The following is a 4,673-nucleotide window of genomic DNA, read 5'->3' as shown; positions in this document are numbered from 1 at the left end:
ATACTATCTATTACAAAAATATATATCTCGATGGAAATGAGGAAAGTATCAATAAACATAAGCTTCTCTTCTTAACAATCTGTGTTTGGTGATAATTACAATACAATAAACAATGTGTAAAGTACATTTAATGCATATCTTCACTGGGTGGCAGTACACTTTAACGGTAAGTTTCAAGTAAAAGTAAAAGTCAATTTAAAGTAAAAGTAGCTTACAAAAGCACTAGCATGAATATATTAAAGTAGCCTATAAACAGTAAATGTACTCATCATGCAAAATCGTCCATTTCTAAATAATATATTTTATTATTGGACTATAATTAATGATGATCAGAAGTCATGGTTTGCTTGGATTCGAGACCATTTGGTGTTAGCGTGCACTTGACTTGACCACTTGCTTTTTGTGCAGCTGCAAAGACCTGCAGAGGTACGTCCCAGTAAACCTTCACTGACGAGTATTTGTAAATTGACATGGAATCAACTGTATATTAAGAGGAGTGGAACAATATTTACAACTATTTTAAATCACACTTGGCTGCTTTTCTGACGACACCTGTCAGCTGCTTCAAAATGTGTTTCCATCTAAGTGTTTGGATATAAATGTAGATGAACAGCATTTCATTGGTTGAGACGCACAGAGCCATCTGGCCAATAGCCTGGAGTTTGGCACCAGCTACTGGCAGGTGCTTCATGTCTCGTTGCAAACCGCCAGACCAGTTTAATGCACACATGTGTGCCATTTTAAATATACGTATCTCATGATGTTAGATCGGCTAGAGAGTTTTTTTACATGCCACAAGCAAAAAGCAACAGGCAACATGCAATATTAAATATATATTGTGTTTCTGAACCCTTATACACGTGTGCATCTGAATGATTTGATCAAAAGCTGACAGAGGTAAAAATACAAATGTTAGAAAAATGTATTAACACAGCCCGTTTTTTTAAACATTAATATTCTATTTATTAACATTAACTAATGATACGGATAATTGAATATACCGATACGGAAGAACGTTTCATGACAATAAAATTATATCTAAATACATATATTTTCTTTTAGTCAATTTGTATGTTGGGGAATTTTAACAGGAATTTGCATGACATGTGCACAGACATACATGCAGAAAAGAAGAGTGATGCTGATCAGCACATCCAAATGTAAGCGTGAATATGTCCAGGAGAGGGCAGCATTGCTTCAGATTGATGTCCCATACGTGAATACACTGCCATGCAAGGACAGAACCACTATGACGCTGCCACAACGAAAACTGCAAGAACTTTACTTAATTTAAATGATATTAGCAGATTACCAGAGTGTTCCTAAACTTGATTACTAGGTTTGAAAGTAGTTTCATTTGTGTGCTCACGAGATTATCATCTTCCAAAGGGCTCACCGTTACTCTGGCATCACCTCCGTTCATCTGCTAATTATAGTGAAGTGATCGCAGCTGTGCATCATGGAGCCAATGACGTAGTGCACTAAGCAGCGAGTGACAGGGCTCTGTTAAATTGTGGTAGGAAGGGGAACACTGTTTTATAATAAATTACTTTCTGTTAGTGGATCGAGTGTGTGTGTGTGTGTGTGTGCTAAAAAGGAGAATTGTAAATATGAGCATTAACAGAAAATTAACCCCAGCTCAACCTATATGGCTTAAATAGACGGTAGGTTCCTTCAAGGTCAAAGGCCATGCCACTGGTTTAAGGAGAGCTTGTCGTGAGGCTGCAGGGTTTTCCTTCTGCTTCACGTGTCTTGTCTTTGCCTTTTTTTCAATCATATTTTTGTTTATTAAAACAAACCATTTTTGTACTGACATTGCAACAATATTTAAACATTCAATTTTACCGTAGTTGTTAATCGTCAATGAACATCTACTGTACTTTACATTGATTTTTGCACATGTCCACCATAATACTCCCAACACTCCATAAAACAAAGTCCTGCAGTAGTTTGTAATCCCACTTCCTCTTCCTCACCTGGCTATGCCCTTTATCTACCAGGATAAAATGTAGTATATCCTCACAGCAACAGGTTGATCCAGGGCTGGCCAGCTCATCTGTGGGGAGTTTGCATGTTCTCCCCATGTCAGCGTTGGTTCTTTACAAGTTCCACCAGGTTCTCCGAGCTTCCTCCCCCAGTCCAAAAACATGCAGGTTACACTCCAAGAGTTGTGTGTCCCGCCTTCATCTCGACCCTGAATAAGATGAGTGGTAACAGATAATGGGTGAATACATGCTTTTCTAGCCACTCTGGCCCACAATCCTTTGCTAAGCAGACATATGAGAAAGAGCTAATGTTGTAATCTTGTGTTTTGGCATATTCCCCTTGAGTTCCAAATTGACCATAGTATATCACAAAAGCTGCTCATGGCACCTCAGAGGAGGTGTTTAGGGATACTGAAAAGGATTTGCATGGGACACTGTTTGCATAGAATGACAGGAGGCCAGGGGCCAGTTCATAAACAATCTAGTTGCAACAGGTCTAGGAGCGTAAACATTCAGGTATCCTCCCCAGGCTGTTTTATTTTGAAATAAACAAGCTCTATTTAATATTTCTTTTTAATGTGTTTTGGCACCTTATTTCCATTCAAAGTACAAATAAAAGCTGGAGGGTCCCACAGAGGAGGAGATGGAGGGAAAAGGGTCAGATCACAGAATGGCAGCTGAGGAAGACAGAAGGAGGTGAAACTGCTCAGCCTGGCACTTGACTGTTACTGCGGTGATGGGTGATATAACTTGTCTTGGCAGGTTCAAGAGGAGCGCCTGCTGCGCCGACTCCTCAGTGCCACACGCCCATCGATGCTCCAGCTGGCTCTCCAGCAGCGGGGAGCAGGAGTAAGAAGCGGGCTTTAGCGGTTAGTGCTGGGTGTTGAATGAACAGATGTGGAGTTTACTTTGGGGTATATTCCTGCAGACACTGGCTCACTGAGCCGCCAGGCACCAGGTCCAGGTGGATGTAATCCTCCTGGATTGAATAATGCATCTACAGAATAAACAGACAATGCAAATTCAAATACAGCCACAGATGTTCTCACATCCTGATGGAGAGGTTTTCTAACACAACTGCACATGTGTATTCATACCCATTGCAGGTCCTGGTGCTCTGCTGCCACCTGCAGGTCGACGGACAGAGACATCAGCTGATCAAACACACAGTATATTTAATATTTTTGTGTTGCTTTGTGTTGTACATTTAAAAAAATCATACAAACTCTCTGACTTTGTTGTGTTTTTCGTGTGATCATTTACTTTATTCTTAAACATATTTTGCTTTTCAATATAATGTAACTCGTTCATCATTTGTGTCTGATTGTTTTGCAGCATCATTTCCACTATTGTTGATTGTACTCGATTCTTCATCTTTATTTGACAATTTCCTTTCATGTTTTGTACATGTTCCTTGTTTAGTAAAAAATAGTCAAAGTAATTTAGCCCAACACTTGATGCAAGTAGTTTCCCCTATTCTACGGCTAATATATTCTTTTTACACTTTTATTGTGTCTGACATGATGAATCATGCCGATATTATTGTCATCAAGTCTTTTAAAATCTCATTCAAAATACACTCCCAACTTCAGTCTTGGTTTTGTCTAGTCATGGGTGGAGGCTCATTTTTGGATAAGTTAATTATAGTAAGTAGAAATATAGAGTAGCATAAAATAGAAATACTCAAGTAACTCAAAACTAAACTAAAACCGCCTTTTTAGCGTCATAAAAAAAAAAGCCGGAAGTAGTAACAGGTGAATGTGCCACTGTACCTGTCTTTATTGCAGCTCTCGCCACTGTATCTGTCTTTCAGGCAGCAATAATCAGAAAGGAAATTATAGTAGATTAGGTTATTATTTTAGGCATTTCAGGTATTTAGGTGTTATTATTTTACTTTTAATGTAAATGTTGTTTTCTAATTCTAAGTGTTTTTGTGATAATTGATCATGCTGTACTGCATTTTATGTATTTGTATTGTATTGTAATGTTTTTTGCCTGGACCCCCGGAAGAATAGTCTCCACTACGGTTTAGACTGATGGGGATCCTTAATAAACCAAACTAAACATTGGAGGTGTATCATGTGGAAGCCCGTTTCCGCCACTGTGATAAAAAAAATTAAGATCATGTAAGTCATAATTATGAGATACTATCTCATAATTATGACTTAACTATCTCATAATTTCGACTTACTATCTCATAATTATGAGATAGTAAGTCGAAATAATGAGATAGTAAGTCGAAATAATGAGATAGCATCTCATAATTATGAGATAGTAAGTCGAAATAATGAGATAGTATCTCATAATTATGAGATAGTAAGTCGAAATTATGAGATAGTTAAGTCATAATAATGAGATAGTAAGTCGAAATAATGAGATAGTATCTCATAATTATGAGATAGTAAGTCGAAATAATGAGATAGTATCTCATAATTATGAGATAGTAAGTCGAAATTATGAGATAGTTAAGTCATAATTATGAGATAGTATCTCATAATTATGACTTACAGGATGTTAATTTTTTTTTCACAGTGGCGGAAACGGGCTTCCATAGAAACGGGCTTCCATAGTATCATGTATCGTACGGAATCCAGGGGACTTTTTGGGGAGTATCGCTTTAAGATTAGGGCGTATCCGCTGTCTGTGAATCAGGAAATACGTTGACGTTAGTAAGAAGTCCCACCTCTC

Source organism: Pseudoliparis swirei, chromosome 21, assembly GCF_029220125.1.
Source record: "Pseudoliparis swirei isolate HS2019 ecotype Mariana Trench chromosome 21, NWPU_hadal_v1, whole genome shotgun sequence".
Taxonomy (NCBI): domain Eukaryota; kingdom Metazoa; phylum Chordata; class Actinopteri; order Perciformes; family Liparidae; genus Pseudoliparis; species Pseudoliparis swirei.
The sequence above is the reverse complement of the archived record's forward strand: the minus strand, read 5'-3'. Positions refer to the sequence as shown.